This window comes from Eptesicus fuscus, chromosome 19 (genome assembly GCF_027574615.1).
Source record: "Eptesicus fuscus isolate TK198812 chromosome 19, DD_ASM_mEF_20220401, whole genome shotgun sequence".
Classification (NCBI taxonomy): domain Eukaryota; kingdom Metazoa; phylum Chordata; class Mammalia; order Chiroptera; family Vespertilionidae; genus Eptesicus; species Eptesicus fuscus.
Window position 1 is genome coordinate 55,458,397 of NC_072491.1, and position 16,753 is coordinate 55,475,149.

The following is a 16,753-nucleotide window of genomic DNA, read 5'->3' on the forward strand; positions in this document are numbered from 1 at the left end:
GGAAAACCTATTTAAATTGCTTACAAAGACATTGGCTTATTTAAAGGAAGGGGGTTGGCCTTTGTTATTTCAAGATGGCGAGCAGTAAGCCATGTGGTCATCATGGTGGCTGCTCAATCTGTTCTTTTAAAAGACAGTCAAATTTATATTGCAGACAACTCTCACTAGTTGTTTCTGGTCTTTATTAGAATTGTTTATAAAAATATTGACTTTTCATTTAGCTGAAAAACTTGATTATAATTTAATAAGCTAATTTATTTAAGAAATTAAAGTATGTGTCTTCATTTAAAAATAAAGCAAATTTACTTCTGAATTCACAAGCAGCAAATGTTGCCCCACCTCTAGCTTAATGCAGGCAGCTACATAAAGTCAGGCAGTAAATGGTGGTTTCTAATCTGTTCTTAGATTTTACTTGGATTCAATTACTTATAAAAACATTGGCTTCTCATGTAACTTAATTTATATGAGACCTTGATTATATTTTAAAAACTAATTTATAAAGTAACTTAAGTAGGTATCTATAATTAAAAAAGGTAAAGAAACTTATTCAGTAAACTTATTTGATACTTTATTGGTCTGATCTAAAAGCACACTGCCCTACCCCCAGCCCAATTCAAAATGCAGGCTGCTTGAGGCTTTTGTCTTTTTTGACATTCTACTGCTGTTGAAAATTTTGGCTATATTTAAAAAATATATATTTTTTGCCCTTCTTACAGGCAAAAACCTTCATAACATTTAATACATATGTATAGAAGTAAAAATATTAATTTTTATTTGATAAAGCTTTCCATGCGATTTCAAGTGTCAATCAGTTTCATTAAAAAAAATATTTCTTTTAAGAGAGAACAGACTTTTGAAAAACATTTCAGGGCCCATGAAATGTCCAAAAGTCACTCTCAGAACCTTGAAATAACTTGGAAAGATCAAATATATAATATATATTTATATATATGATTTAAAGATTATATACTTAAATTATCTTAAAGAATATCAATTACATTTAAACTGGATCAATGAATTAATTCTCTTTTTAAAATCAGACCAAACAAGTAACATATTTTGAATTCCTAATTATCAGAGAAAACAGTATTTTATTTTCTCAAAAACACTTTTTTATATTTTAATCATATAATTACCACATTTATATAATTTCTCCCAATTAAATTTGAACCTTAAACTTTCAGAACTTGCAAGTCAAATGTTAGCAGTTCTTTGATTAACAACACTTTTATATTCTTAATAATAAATTTCTAAAACACAAGACATAATCAAATAGATTCAATTCTGTCCTCTAAATCTTTCATGAGGCAAATTTAGATTAATATTTTAGCGTGTTTCATTTCAAAATATCTAGATATTTAATAAACTTTTATTATTTATATAATTAAGCACACTTTTAAGATTTCTAAAGTCTCCAAACCTTCTTTTCTTAAAGATGGCAAAACAGGTTTGGTCTATTCAAATGTAAATTACCACATTCTTCCTTAAAGATGGCTACTGGCAGGAAACTGATTTCAAAGGAGCCACTATTTTAAGCCTTTCCTGCCTTGGGAAAACTACTGGCGGAATGATGGCCTACCTGTTCTGCTGGGGGAAGGGCGACTACCCCTTCCTCCATAAACAAGGGGTGTAGTCAGTCTTTATCTGGGCTACTTGATCTTTATAATATATTTTTCAATAATTTTGAGTTTCAAATCCAATTTCAATTATTTTAAGGCATTTACTTTGGATAAGTTCTATGTCTTGAAGGCCTTAAAGTTAAATTTTTAACACCCTTCATTAGCATTTTAAAAACTCTTTATTATGGAAATACCAATCTGCTGCTGGAACCAGCCTGTGTTCTTTCCTTTTGGTTAAATTTGCCATTTTTCTTAGGAAAACACCAGTTCTGGGTTTTTCATTTCTGTAGCCTTTGTAAAAGAGTCAAGTCCAACTTAAGACCTATCTAATATCTGAAATCGGACTGTGCACACATTTTGTTCCAAACTAGCTTTTCTCTCTACACGTGCACAGAAATCCCAGACATATTTCTAAATTTTTAAAACTTTTCAATGGCGAGAAAAGAGACCTTAAACTAGCACACTGGGAGAGTGGGCTTCCATATTGGATTGCCATGTTTCTCCCTCCCCCCACATCCTGCTTGCTCTGGGGGAAAGATTCAGTGATTATTCTGGCATCTACTGTTTTTATTTTATTTATTTATTTATTTATTTATTTATTTATTTATTTCAATTTTAATTATTTTTATTTTTTAAGGAAAGAAAATATTTTTTCAGATAAAGAATTATTGGCAGTTGCTGAGAAATTCCTTCTATTCTTTCTATTTTGTTACAAGTAGTTTACATGTGGAGACGGAGGAGGTGCAGATGGTATTCTTAAAATTCGTACCCTTCCACTGCAGGCTGTAAGGCCATGGCCACATGCTGCTTAGACATTCTTAAACTCTCCTGTGCTGAATCAATACGCAACTTCTTTCTGACCTTTTCCCACGTTTCATCAACAAAACTTAAGAAAGAAATCAAGAATCTGACTACGCTTAACAGAGCATCTTTGAACTATGAGCATAGCCTTAACTTATAAGGATTACCCAATATTTTACACCTAGCTAATTCAATTCAATTCACAATATACTCCTTACCGTATTCCTTTAAATCTGTGCACACACACTTGTAGGAGCGACCCCTCGCATAGCATATTGCCTCCATACTCAGCCCCTGACGTTGGGCACCATATGTAGAGATTTTTCTCTCTTTTCCGTGGCCAGCACGGAAAAGGAAGCAGTCTGGTTGCTGAGTGGAGGAACTAGGGATTAAGAAATTAAAGAAAGAAAAATTGAAAGAAGACGCAGAGATGGATTTAAAAAGCTGGGAGCTAGGTGGGATGCCATCCTCTCTGATGGAAAGGCAGTGACTCCCTGAGCCATGCAGCGCATTTATTTTTATAGGATCAAAGGAGCTTATTTGCATTCTTAAGTAGGCCCCAGCATTACTGGATTTACATATCTAGACCCGCCCCTGCCGATACCTGGGCTGATATGAAGTCAAGCTGACAACATGTCCAGCCTTCTTAGGGAAGCATGTTCCCAGGGTGTGGCTCTGCCTATCGCCCTGAGTTCAGCTGACAATAATGAAAAGAAATGCCCATGTGCCTTCCCAGGCGGCCTTCTACACTTTGGTAACAGTGTGTCCACATTTCAGTTACCCACAAATCTTGACTGTGTGGACAAAAACCATGCCCTATTCACCAGCACCTAAAACAATGTCTGGCACAGTAATAAGTGATTAATAACTATATTCCAAATCAATAAGCAAAGAAGTAAATGAATAAATCCCACACAGTCATAGAATCTCACTAAAAGAATTGTCCAAGTTAAGAGAAAAAGAAAGAAAGAAAGGAAAACAAAAGAAGAAAAGTTAAGAGCTTTTATTGATTTTTGGATGAAGATGATAGTTTTGACATGTGACTGACCAATGGTTTTATTATTTCACTAGAGGCCCGGTACAAGAAATTCATGCACGATGAGGAGGGGGTCCTTCAGCCTGGCCTGCACTCTCTCCAATCTGGCACCCCTTGGGGGATGTCCGACTACCAGTTTATGCCCGATGCCTGCCTGATTGCCCCTGACTGCCCTCCCCTGGTGGCCTGATCACCCCTAAACACCTCTGCCTCGGCCCCCGCCACTGTGGCTTTGTCCTGAAGGAAGGCAAGATGACCGGAAGATGTCCAGGTGACCCTGTCTAATTAGCATATTACCCTTTTATTAGTATAGATTATATTTTTACAACTAAGGTTTCTTTATGTAAAATTATCAGTATACATTTTTTTCTTGCTTTGCTTTTTATGGCTTCTCTATCTGTTTCAGACCTCATTTGAGGGTATTACAGCTGATGGCAATTACTCTTCTTATACTATAAAAGGTAGTGTGTCTACTGAGATTATATTTGTAGCAATGTTGAGTTTTACAAAAAATTTCAAAAGGTTTATTAGATAAGTATCGCTTTGTTCTAGTTTAAAGATAATATCATAGTTTATGGTTACTCAACATATGGTAAATAATACTCATCAATCCAAGGCATTCATGATTGAAAGGTTTGCGACACAGGAAACAAGACACAGAGTCCAGGCGATGAAAAGCGGGGGAGGTTTTAATCTTGCGCTCCTGGGCGAAACTCACTGGTCCGAGAGTGGGCCAGAGAAGTTCACACCAAAAAGGGGGCTTAGGTACTTCCTTTATACAGCTGTTTAGTGAGGGGAGGGTGGAGGGCATGAGAGTGTGGAATTCCTGCCTCGGGCAAGGGTGTGGGAAGGATGGCAAGGGTCTAGGAAGGGGTCAGTTATCTTTGTCACCATCTACCTTGCAGATGCTTGCATTGGCTCTGGACTTCCTCCCTGCCTTGACCTAACATCCCGGCCTTTTGGTGATAGCTGGCGGGTGCTGCGCCGCTGAAATCATCCTGGCTACTTCCTGCTGACCAGGGGCGAAGAGGGTGGGGGATGTTAAAGGCCAGAGTCAGGCAGAGGTGGGTTGCGGGGCAGCCGAGTGTAGGGATGGAGCAGGAGCTGGTTTACAGTCACCCGTGACATTTCCATGATCTGGGAGCGGATGAATTTGAGGAGGCAGGGGGCTAGGGAAAAAAAAAAGACACAGATGAGAATTAGGGGCCCTATCAGGGGTAGGGTCCAGGTAGCTCTAAAGAGAGTTGTTCTGGGAGTGTCTTGCACGTAATTCTTCACTCAGCTTAGTCAGGGTCTGCACGTTCTGTTCCACCACTCCGGACTCGTTGATGTAGTAGCAGCATTCTTTTCGAAGGAACATGCAGGTTCCTCCTCTTTCCACAGTAAGAAGGTCTAGGGCCCTTCGGTTCTGCAGGGCTATTTGGGCTACCGATATTACTTGCCACTGCAGGGAGGCTAAGGAGGTAGTAGTAGACTCCAGGGCTATCTGGGGTATGTCATTGAAATCCTGAGCAGAGATTATGCTGTTCCAAAGCCCCCGCCCCCCCCCCCCCCACCAGCTAGGCCTATTGAGGCAGCGATACTTACCCCCAACATGACAGGGAGGAAGGCGGCCCTGCGGGCCTGGGGGTGGGATGAAGGGAGCAACCAGGAGAGCTCTGACTCTCCCTACAAGGTTAGCTGGGGAACTACTGTGACCCCGAAGCAAGGCCCGGGATCAGAGGAGTTTATGCAGTTGCTTAAGGTGCCGTTGCACCAAAAGAAGGTACCCGGGCTGGCCTTGGTGGGACTGGCTGCAGTGTGGTTTTGGGTACAGTTCCAAGTGACCCGTCCCAGAGTTACTGGGTTGCTGGTCTGGTAGCATATCCGCAGGGGCAAGGTGGGTGCTGGAGCTTCGGGTTCCCAGAGGGGAATGCCAGCCAGGGGAGGTTGACATTCACCATGTCCTTGGGTTCCTGGAGGAGTCATGAGTGGGACGGCAGCCAGCAAAGGCCTTTGGAGAGAGAGACATAAAAGGCAGTGCGAGACATTGGGCAGGGTGCGGGTCTCGTTAAGGAATAGTAGAGTGTGTTGGATAAGTTGGAGCCAAGAAGACAGGACTTCTACCCGGGGGGAATCAGGCAGCTTCCCTTTAAGGGAATGTTCGGCCTGTAGGATGCTTTTGGAGACCTGGATTTGGGACTCTTGGGACATGACATATTCCTGGGAGATATAGATGGTCCCTGAAAGGGTTGAGCTCCAACCACTCCCATATTGTTTTCCCATAACACCCGCAACCCATCACTGGTCCCAGGGGTCCCGGACCCTGATGTTGAAGGTCCCGTCCTTCCAGAAAAAGGAACCAGACCTGACCTCATTGTAGGCATCCATTGGACACTGACTGGAGGTCGACAGCAATCAGGATCTCCGCCTGGCATCCGACCAGAGGGAAGTCCTGAGATCCTACCTGCCGGGTGACTTGTGTGCTGTCCTGGTCGTAGGTTTCATGGACCTTGAACCTCCACACATAAGAGCCAGGGCTGGGAGGAGAAGTAGGAGGGGGAGGGCGGCTAAGGCGGACCTTAGTGGGGCCCAACATCTTACATTTATAGAAGTCATGCTGCTCCGGGGTCCTCTTGAGTCTGGAGAGGTGGTGTCACGATGGATCTCCAAGTAGTTTGGCCGCAGTGGGGGTTGTGAGGATTACTGTGTGAGGTCCCATCCACATGTCAGCATGTTCCCGGAGCAGCTGCCTGCCAGTCCTGCCCTGGAAGGTATCCCCTCATTGGATGGGTAGGAAAGTTGGGGTGCATTCCTCCCTGGGGTGAGACAGCTGCACACGTGGAGCAGGAGGAGCAGGCACTGGTGACTGCCTTTCGCAGTGTGGGCGAGGTGAAGAGGGATGAAGGCCGTCTCCAGGGTCCGCTCGAGTGTTACTATAGCGTAGGAGGCTTTCCGACGTCCCTGGGGGTCTAGACACAAGCTTCCATCCACAAACAGAGTTAAGTCAGGATTAGAGAGAGGAAGATCTGAGAGTCCCACCCGAGGTTGAGTGAGGGCCTCTGACGACCTCAGGGCAGGAGTGCTTTGCTGCAGGTTGGGTGGAGGCAGAGGGAAGGAGAGTAGCTGGGTTCAGGGCTGGGGACTGAGTTAGGTAGATGTCAAGATTCTCGAGGAACAGGAGATGGAGTTCCTGCCTTCGAGAGGGGGCAAGGAGAGATAAGGATCGGTGTGACAGAAGATCCTGTAGCCTATGGGTGGAGAAGACCTGTAACGGTTGCTGGAGGCAGATCTTTTGGGCCTCCTTGATGAAAACAGAAGCTGCAGTCAGAGGCCAGAGTCAGGGCTGCCATCCCCAAACCATGGAATCAAGCTGTCTCGACAGGTAGGCTACAGGGGTGAAGGCTGGCCCTAGGGGCTGGGTGAGGACCCCCATAGCTATTCCCTGTCTCTCATCAGTAAATAGTTGGAAAGGCTTAGAGATGTCCAGAAGAGAGAGAGAGACCAGAAGGGTATCCCGGAGTTAGAAAAAGCTTGGCGAATAAGGGAGGGTGAGGAGACCTGGTATAAGGGCTTAGCTAGGAGAGCAAAATTTGGGACCCAATGATGGAAGAATCCTACCAGTGGAGGCCAGCTGTATGCCTCTGAGATGTGTTCAGGGAGGGGCTGCAGAGAAGGAGATCATCCACACACTGGAAAAGAGTGCTGGGTTCTAATGAGCATTGTCGGAGGTCTCTGGGTAAGGCCTGGCCAAACAGATGAGGACTGTCTCTGAACCCCTGGGGCAGGACTGTCCAGGTGAGTGGGTCCTTTTAAAATCCTTGTCAACAGTTAACTTTAGAACTTCTTGGGACAGGCCTCTAACTGCTTGAGTTCAAAACTGAGTTTCTGATAAGCCTGTGCCAGCTTATCACACACACCTCCGGTCAGTGTCCAATGGATACCTACAATGAGGTCAGGTCTGGTCCCTTTTTCTGGAAGGAAAGTTATTCCCTAGGGAGGGTGGAGAGGGGGTGAGGGCAGGGTGAGAAGGCACTGAGGCCAGAGCATGTTTGCCATCAATACCCATGACTGAGATCATGGAAGGGACAATGGCCCGGAAAAGGAGGGCAAGAACAGAGACGTAGCCCCTGTATGACCAGGAAGGAGATCTGCTTACCCGCTACCTGGAGCTTTACCTGGGGCCTGGCGAGGGTGATGGGTCGTCGAGTCCTGGCATCTTCAGCCTTCAGCCAGTTCCAGCATGGCTAATGGCGGGTCATGACCTGGAAGGACGGTCCCTCTACGCTGAGAGGCAGAGGGCCCGTCACTTTTCCAGGGGCGGTTTTGACCACACACCGGGCAGGGCTTGGTTGGAGCCCGGGGTTGAGGGCACTGTGGCCTTCATTTCTGCACTTGAAGCATTCTCCAGGTGGTGTTCATCCTCTCGTTGCACCCCCACCACGCACAGTCCCCCTTGGACCATGCGTGGCTGCCGTCGGCCTCAAAGGTAGCAAGGTTTGGGTTTGCAGACTCATCTCCTGTCGAAGGCAGGCTTACTCTGCCTGCTCCTCACGGGCATTAAAAACCTTAAATGCCATATTCACCAGATCCCGGACGGGGTCTGAGGGTCATCCTCTGCCTTTTTTAACTTTTTTCGAATATCTGGGGCTGACTGTGAAATGAAGTGAGTGGCTAGAACTGTTGCTCCGGCTGGGGACCCAGGGTCCAGACGAGTATATAAGGTCAGAGCCTCAGTCAGCCTGTTAAGGAAGACTGCGGGGTTCTCATCTGGTCCCTGAATAACTTCCCTCAGCTTGTCAAAATTAACTACCTTGTGGGAGACGGCCTGTAGTCCAGCTATTAGGCATTGGAGCATCTGGTCGCGATGTTGGCATCCCTCTCGCCCTTCGGGGGTATCTAGTTGGTACTCCTAGCCTGGTTCCTGACGAGGAACGGCCTGGGCCCCCACCGGCAGAGAGGCATCTGTAAGGTGGATCTGATCTGCGTGGCCCGTCGCCGCTCCTAGGACTCTTTCCCTCTCATCTGATGTTAGGGTAGAAGAAAGAATGACATGGATGTCATGCCAGGTGAGGTCATAGGCCTGAGAAAGGTATCGGAATTCCTTGACGAATGCGGTGGGGTTGGTGGAAAAGGACCCCAGCGGCTTCTCAATCTGGGAGAGATCCGACAGAGAGAAGGGAACATGGACCCTGACCACTCCCTCAGCCCCTGCAACTTCCCGGAGGGGGCAGAGGAGAGGAGGGGCCCGGGAGGGGGTGTGCCTGCTGACTGGGGAAGCAGGTGGGGGTGGGGGAAGGGGAAGGTCAGCAGGTAAGGGAGAAGGCTCTGGGGGAGGGGGTGGTGAAGGGAGGTTGGGGAGTGAGGATGTGGGAAGGGAGGGAACGGACAGCAGGGCAGAAGGAGCCCTGTCGTAGGGAGGCAGGCGAGTCGGAGGGGAGGAAAGATTCTCAGGGGGTTCAGATAAGGCGGAAAGTGGAGGGGTGTCGGTAGGCAGAGAGAGTTTCTCACGAGCTAGGAGGTCTGGGCGGTGGAACAGGAGGAGCAGAGGGAGGGACGGGAACGCAGATTGAAAAAGGCCTAGACATATGGAACCTCCAGCCACTTCCCAGCTCGTTGGCAGAAATTGTTAAGGTCGGTCAGAATGTTAAAATCGAAAGTCCCATGTTCAGGCCACTGTGACCTGTTGTCCAATTCATACTGAGGCCATGCCACGGTACAGAAGTAAATGAGGCGTTTAGAACGCAGATCCTGGGACAGGCCCAGCTTAGCCAGATTGGCGAGAAGACACCCGAGTGGCGTCTGAGGGTCAACTTTGGATTTCTGATTGCCCATCTTGAAACCTAGGGTCAGTAGCAGAGGCCCAAGGATCAGCGTCCCAATCGTTGAGCCAAGGCTACGAGGGATGGCAGGGGACGTCTCCCCAACCCTCTGGGGTCCCGCGTGAGGCCAAAAGGCCAGGAAACCAAGGGGGGGCAGGAACATCTTCACTACCACCCCAGGGTCAGAACCTTTCCCAGAAAGGTCCAGAGGGCTATGCCCGGAAAGCAATCTCTGATGCGGGCTGCGATTTAGGGCAGAGATGCCAGAAGGAGGACCCTAGGAATCAATAGGGACTGGGACTCACCTGCTGACGCTGCCGAGCTGGAAAGAAGCCTGAGGGTTCCGGGAGACAAGTGGGGAGGGGTACCCCAAATGGGATACACTCTCAGTCCTCACCCGGGTTTTGGTACCAGATGAAAGGTTTGCAATGCAGGAAACAAGACACAGAGTCCAGGCGATGAAAAGGGCGGGGGGGGGGGGGGGGGCGTTAATCTTGCGCTCCCGGGCGAAACTCGCTGGTCCGAGGGTGGGCCAGGGAAGTTCTCGCCAAAAAGGGGGCTTAGGTACTTCCTTTATACAGCTGTTTAGTGAGGGAGGGTGGAGGGCATGAGAGTGTGGAATTCCTGCCTCGGGAAGGGTCTGGGAAGGCGCCAGTTATCTTTGTCACCATTTACCTTGCAGATGCATGCATCCGCTCTGGACTTCCTCCCTGCCTCAACCTAACAATGATTATGATATTTTGCCATCTCTCTTCAGATGAACTAATATGCGTTTTAGAATAAAAGCACAATATAAGCAGGTAATGTGTCAGCCAGTAAAATATTTCTTCTTGCTTCCTTACCTACTGAAGCTACAGTTCCAGTTACCTGCTACTGCATAACAAACCGCATCAAAGCCGCGGCTTAAAGCAGCGGGACTGGGGGACAGGCTGCGGTGGTGCTGGTTCTTGCAGGTGGAAAAGGTGGGCTGCCCAGACTCGGCCGTGCACCTGCTCCTGGTGAGCTGCCAGCCTCCCTCTTGGTGCCCATGTCCCTGCCCTTTAGCTCCTACAAGAACGCGGTTTGCAGATTCCTGCGGTCATTGTGAGTGTGAAGTCCGTGTTGCCTTTGTTTCCTGCCCCCAAGTCTGGAGATAAAGGTGTGAAAACTCCAGGACTGTGGCAGTCGCACTAATTCAGGCTGCTCTGCCCTCTGTGCCTCTGACCTCACAGAATTGGCCAACCACACATGGCATTCACACACAGCCCTCTGTAAGGACACACCATGTACACAAAGTAAACGTGGACAAGTCTCACTACTGAACTTCTGTGTGGCAGAAGACACCCCGGTATAAACATCTCTAAGAAAATATGTTTCTAAAGGAATAGAAATGGAGTGAGAGTGTAAGTGCAGTATGTTTGTGGGTGGAGCCTGTTTTCTCTGCTCCTCAAGGGCCGGTGAGCAGGCTGGACTGCCCGATTGCAGCCGCACCTCCATTGCGAACCCCAGAGGCTGGTCAGCTTATTATCCCCCCCCCCCCCAGCTCCCGCCCCCCGCGAGTACAGAGGGCTCCCTGGTGCTCTGTGTCCTGTAGGCCTGAGGGGGTGAGAGCAGAGGAAGGGGGAGAGGACACAGCTTTGTCCAGGTAGCTAATTGGTCTGTTTGTAGTGTCTTCATGTTACGTTCTGTTTTATTAATGTGTATTTTTACTAGGAAATCACCCAAGTCCTCCAAGTTTCCAGGTTGATGCAATAGGTTTCTCTTATTTTACTTTTAATTTCTCCTTTCTAGTGTTCTACAGAATTGTTACAGCTAATGAACAAATATTGATACATTATTGTCAATTTAAGTCTACATTTCATTTAGGCTCCCATAGTCAGGGCTCAGCCTCAGTCCTGACACCTCTTTTAATTACTCCCCAGTCTTCCCACTGGTTGGGTGTTATGCTAGGACACGGGAGCAGGGGAGAAATGTGCTGCCAGGGAGAAGTCCGTGCTGTGCAGCCCGCAGGGACTGCATGGGGAGGCATGTGGGTAGCTCTTACACATGCAGAGTGACAGGAGTAGGTCCTAACTTAGAAAGGTCGGCTGGTCACGGCGTGGAGGCAGGACTGGACAGAGGGGACAGGAAGCCGGGCATTGGGATGTGTGGTGAGCCTGGTGCTGCCAAGCTGAGGCAGGACGGGGTTGGCAGAGGAGCAGGGTGTGAGGACCAGAGAGGCGTGGTCAGCACTGTCCTGAGGATGGAGCCAGCATGGCTGTGGGAGCTGGTGCCTAGGGGGACTAGCCATTCGGACCCCAATAGGAGAGCTCATTCTGCTGAAAGAAGACTATTTGCTGACCTCTGGGCTTATGGGCCATGGAAGGAAGGAAGGACTAAGAAGGGAGGGGGGAGTGCTGGTCGCATGCTGGGCAGCAGCCAAGGGCACCACCTCACTGCATCCCGCAGCCACCCAGAGGGGGCAGCGGCCCCTCTGTCAGGGGAGACCAAGGTCCGTTTCTCTGCCTGAAGCCGCCCAGTGGGAGGTGGTGGGGCCAGAAGCCGGCTCTGCCCATAAGGTCCTGGGCTCCTCTCCGAGCCGCCAGGAAGCTCTGGGCAGGTGAGGCCTTGGGAGGGGCTGGGTGGAAGCAGACCCGCGCTGTGGCAGGAGCACGGATGCCAACCCCCAGAGGGCCTGGCCCACGGCTCAGGGGCGCATCGTCCTGTCATCCGAAGCCCAGTCCCCTTCCTGGTCAGGGCACAGCTGATGCAGGCTTGGTCCCGGGCATGGGCGTGCGGAAGGCAGCGCATTGGTGTTTCTCTCTGTCCATCTTCCTCTCTCCCTTCCTCTCTCTCTCAAATCAGTAAAACAAAACAAAACCCGCTGGAGGCAGGGAGTGGGAGTGGAATGGAGAGATGGCTGGAGTTTGCGGGGTGAGCACCAGAGAGGAGGGTTTTAGGCAGAAAAAGAGTCCCGAAACGTCATGAAGATTCTTCTTGATTCTTCGGTTGGGCACCGAGCTGCACGGACATGGATGAGATCCCAGAGGCCTGGCAGGACACGCCTGCAGCCCGAGCCTCTCCCGGGAGGCGGGCCCTCCCTGCAGACGGTCCCCCAGGAGAGAGCTGGGCCGTCATGGCTGCTAAAAGCAAGCCCCAGACAGACCACGTCTGTCTGAAATGTAATAAGTTGTTGCCAAACGAAGCACAAGATCTACGGAAACCCGCCGGGTGAGGCTGCCTCGGGGCGAGCAGCGTGGCGTCCAGCACCAACAAACACCGGCGGCGAAGAAGCCCACGTGTGACTGATCGTCCAGAGAAAACAGTAGAAACCAACACAGAACGACAGGGTTGGTGACAACCACCCCAGCGTTTAAAAATAAATAAAAATGAAAGGAAGGAAGAATGTATGTGTAAAAATCTAAAATCCAAACCTCATGCCTGTTGATGGGCTCAGCCGTAAGTTGCGTGTTGTGGAAACAAGAGATTTGTGACCTGGGAGACAAGGAAACAGCAACTGTCTAAACTGCAGCACAGATGAAAATGCCAACCGGCTGCCTCCTCTGCCTCCCAACAGCATCTCTCCAAAGGCGAAGCTTCCCCCAGGCCCAGGAGGGGAGGGGAGGTGGGCATGGCAGAAAGCAGACCGTGTCCAGGAGGCTGCCTGCTGGGTGTTTCCTTCAGGCTGAAGGGAGTGGCTGAGGAGCCCGCGGCGCCCTGGCAGCGGGCACCAGTGGGCACCAGCCTGTCTGGGGGCTGCTGCAGGGGGAGCCCCCTCCCATTGCTCCTCCCACGCGCCGAATCCACTCAGGGCAGAGACAGCCCTGTTATTAGAAGGGTTTTTGTTTTCTTGAGACCGAATCACCGTTCCTTATAATTATGGCCTTTGGTTCATGATTTGGCTTAATACACACACACACACACACACACACACACACACACACACACACACGGTGAATGGGACACGCCCTGCCTCCGACTCGGGAGCTGGGCGCCCCTCAGCCAGGAAATGGCTGGCTGCCACTCATGCAGCTCCCGACCCTCCTCCTCAAGCACCCGAAAGCCTGGGGTGCTGCCCCTTCCCTCACCCGCCCCTGAGCTGGGAGGCTGGCGGGACTGGCAGCAGGTGCCACAGGAACATCACAGGACGCCATCCGGGCACGCGGGGCCCGACTGCCCCCTCTTACTGCCTGTCTCCCCAGTTACTTCTCTGTCTGGACCCGAGAACAAGCCCGGAGGTTCTGGCCTGGGCACTTGGGTAACAATACAGAATCGCAGCGCCCCACTCCTTGGGGCCCGCAGGCCAAGCGTTAGCTCCCAGGGACCTCAGTGGGACCGGTGGGGTGAGGGCGGAGGGGAGGGTGGCCTCGGTGCTGGCAGGGGCGCTGGGAGCCCCAACAGCACATGGGTTGGACCTCAGGTCAGAACAGAGTTCATGAGCCACCCCTGCTTCCCGGGTCGCCTCGCTGAGGTCCGGGCATCGGAAACCCAGGGGCAGACGGAAGGTGGGACATTTGCTAGTAGATCTGCTGCCTCTTTACTTGGGAAGGTCTTGAAGCTCCTGTGAGGTTCCTCGCTGGTAACACTGGGTTGAGGAGCCCGGCCTCCCTGTTCCCCACAGTTAGGAGCCAACTGGGATGACGCACTTGACCTGCAGTGGGATTGTGGACGAAAGGAGCCACACGCTGACCTGACAAGCTCAGGGGACGCCTGTGTGGCAGTCTTGCAAACTCAGAGACCTAAAATAACCACAAAGGATGGTCTGAAAATTAAATATTTAACTGCAAACAGGTTATAGTGGGCAGTCATGTCCTAGGCCGATATTTTCCCTGACAACGATCAACTTAGATCTTTCCTGAGCCCATTTGCCTTTTTGCCTCTAAGATAACATGTCTGTGAGATGTCTGGGTAACTTGTAACTTCCCTTTTTCTGGAGCCCCTGGGGCACAACCAAACATGGTGGGCACCAGGACAGATACTTCAAATTCCTTCATTATCATGTTAATTGTTCCTGTACCCACCTAAGTATGTGTCCATCATTTTACTTTTTATCCAATCCCAGGGGTTTCCCACTGCTTTGCTTTATCCCACCTCCTTAATCCGTCACCAATGAATTTCATGTAACCCACCTATGTCCCTCCTTTGATTGCAATATAACCCGCTATTCTCCGGAGCATTATCTCAACTCGTTGAGGTTCTGCTTCCCGGCATATGTCAACAGTTTGGCTCAAATAAACTCACAAAAATTCTTTACAGGTTTCCATGGTTTTTTGTTTTTTTTTTGATGATAACAGATGTGAGACAGAAACATGGACTGGTTGCCTCCCCCACTCACCCCTTCACCCCTTCTGGGGTCAGGGAGTGAACCCGCAACCCAGGTACATGCCCTTGACTGGAAATTGAACCTGTGACTCTTCGGTGCTCAGGCCAACACTCTAACCACCTAACCACACCGGCCAGGGCAAAAGATAGACAAACATTTTAAAAAGCTATAACCTGTAAAGTTTGAGGGGGAGGAAATGGGAGTCGGAGACCAAGACATGTTAAAGGGGAAGTTTATTCCGCACTAACGAGTGAGATTCATTACAGAGGAGGTAGAGAAACTGGGATTAGAGGAGGGGGAGGAGAAGGAGGGACCCAACCGGGCTGCCTCCACAGAGATGGAGAGAGAACAGCCTGGGAGAACAGCAGCAGTGGAGAGGTGGAGATGGCCTTTTGAGGGGAGGAACAGGAAGGGGTTGGACCCAAGGCGAAATGGGAAGGGGTGGGCCCCAGGGCGCTGATTGGTGGTTCAATGTCTCGGCGGGAGATACCGGTAACGTCATAACTCTGCCACCAGTTGGGGGGAGGGAGGATCTATCATAACCTGCTCCCAAACCCTCTCTCACAATATTTTTTTAAATTACTTTATTAAGGTATCACATATTTGTCCTCATCCCCCCCATTCCCATCCCAAACCCCTCCCCATGCATTACCCCACCCCCCTGTTGTCTGTGACCACTGGTTAGGCTCATATGCATGCACACAAGTCTCTTGGTTTATCTCTCTCCCTTATCCCCACCCTCCCCTACCTTCCCTCTGAGGTCTGACAGTCTGATCGATGCTGTTCTTGTTCATCAGTCTATGTTGTTCATCATTTCCCCTAGATGAGTGAGCTCATGTGATACTAGAAATACACTTATAAGAACCGAAAATGAGACAAGCAATAATGGTTATGCTGAGAGGCAAATGAATCAGTCTCTAGTGAGTTTCTTTCTGGGCCAAGAGTTCTTTTGAGTCCCCATTTCTATGTCAAACAGTTCCTTCTGTGTACATAACAGCAATGATATTTCAGTTCTGGATGGTGGACAAATGGTGGTAATGCAGGTCCGACCCTCTCTGGTTTGGTCCTGGGCAATCTGCAGTGACACACAGCTGCTGACTGCTAGTATGGCAAGGCATCGTCAGCGTCTTCCATCTCTGGATTGTTTCTCTTCTGTCTTCATGGCTGGAGCAGTCCTGTCAATTCCTCTCTGTTGCAGGATCTCACAATATTCTTGAGCTAGTGACCTACCAAAATAGTATAACAGCCTCATTACAAACACAATTTCAGAAAGGCCAACCTGTGGCCTTTTCTTTCATTACAAAACATCAGAAAAGGAGGATGGCAATATACAGATGGAGAATACACGGAAATAGAGCAATTTCTATGGTATGCTAGAGAATTATCATATTTTTTGGCGTATAAGACGACTGGGCGTATAAGATTTTCCTGGGTTAAAAAGTCAGGAAAATGCTTCTGTTCATGCTTCTGTGTCTCTGGGTCTATTTTTGTTCATCAGTTTATTTGGTTCATTAGATTCCACAGATGAGTGAGGTCAGGTGATACTTATCTTTCTCTGACTGGCTTATTTCGCTCAGCATTATACTCTCCAGGTCCCTCCATGCTGTTAGAAATGGTATGTACCAAAGTTGTGTTTTTTTTAAATCCATTAATCTGCTAATGGGCACTTGGGCTGTTTCCAGAACTTAGCTATTGTAAATGATGCTGCTATGAATGTACGGGTGCATATATTTTTTCTGATGAGTGTTTCAGGTTTCTTAGATATATTCCTAGAAGTGGGATCACTAGGTCAAATGAAAGTTCCTTTATTTATTTTTTTAGGAAACTCCATACTGTTTTTCATAGTGACTGTGCCAATCTGCATTCCCACTAGCAGTGTACTAGGATGGATTCTCTTTTCTCCACATCCTCACCAACACTTGTCATTTGTTGATTTGTTGATAGTAGCCATTCTGACAGGTGTGAGGTGAAACCTCATTGTCGTTTTGATCTGCATCTCTCAGATGATTAGTGTCTTTGAGCATGTTTTCATATGTCCCTTGGCCATCTGTATGTCCCCTTTGGACCAGTGTCTATTTAGGTCCTTTGCCCATTTTTAAATTGGATTGTGTGAAAGTTGTGATAGCCACATCCTGCTTGGCTTGGGGATGGGATCTGGAAAAGGGCTGCACACAAATTAAGAGATTAGACAAGAAATATGAATTTGGAAATCACA

At 48.8% G+C, this 16,753-nt stretch overlaps 1 long non-coding RNA gene across 1 annotated transcript; it reads right to left on the reverse strand.

Moving 5' to 3' along the window:
- Positions 1-4,144: 4,144 nt before the first annotated feature.
- LOC129147239 (uncharacterized) lies at positions 4,145-7,677 on the reverse strand. Its single transcript, XR_008554604.1, has 4 exons — positions 7,614-7,677; positions 6,040-6,407; positions 5,044-5,449; positions 4,145-4,625 (listed from the first exon to the last, which is right to left on the reverse strand). It is a non-coding gene; the product is annotated as an uncharacterized LOC129147239 (long non-coding RNA).
- Positions 7,678-16,753: the final 9,076 nt, after the last annotated feature.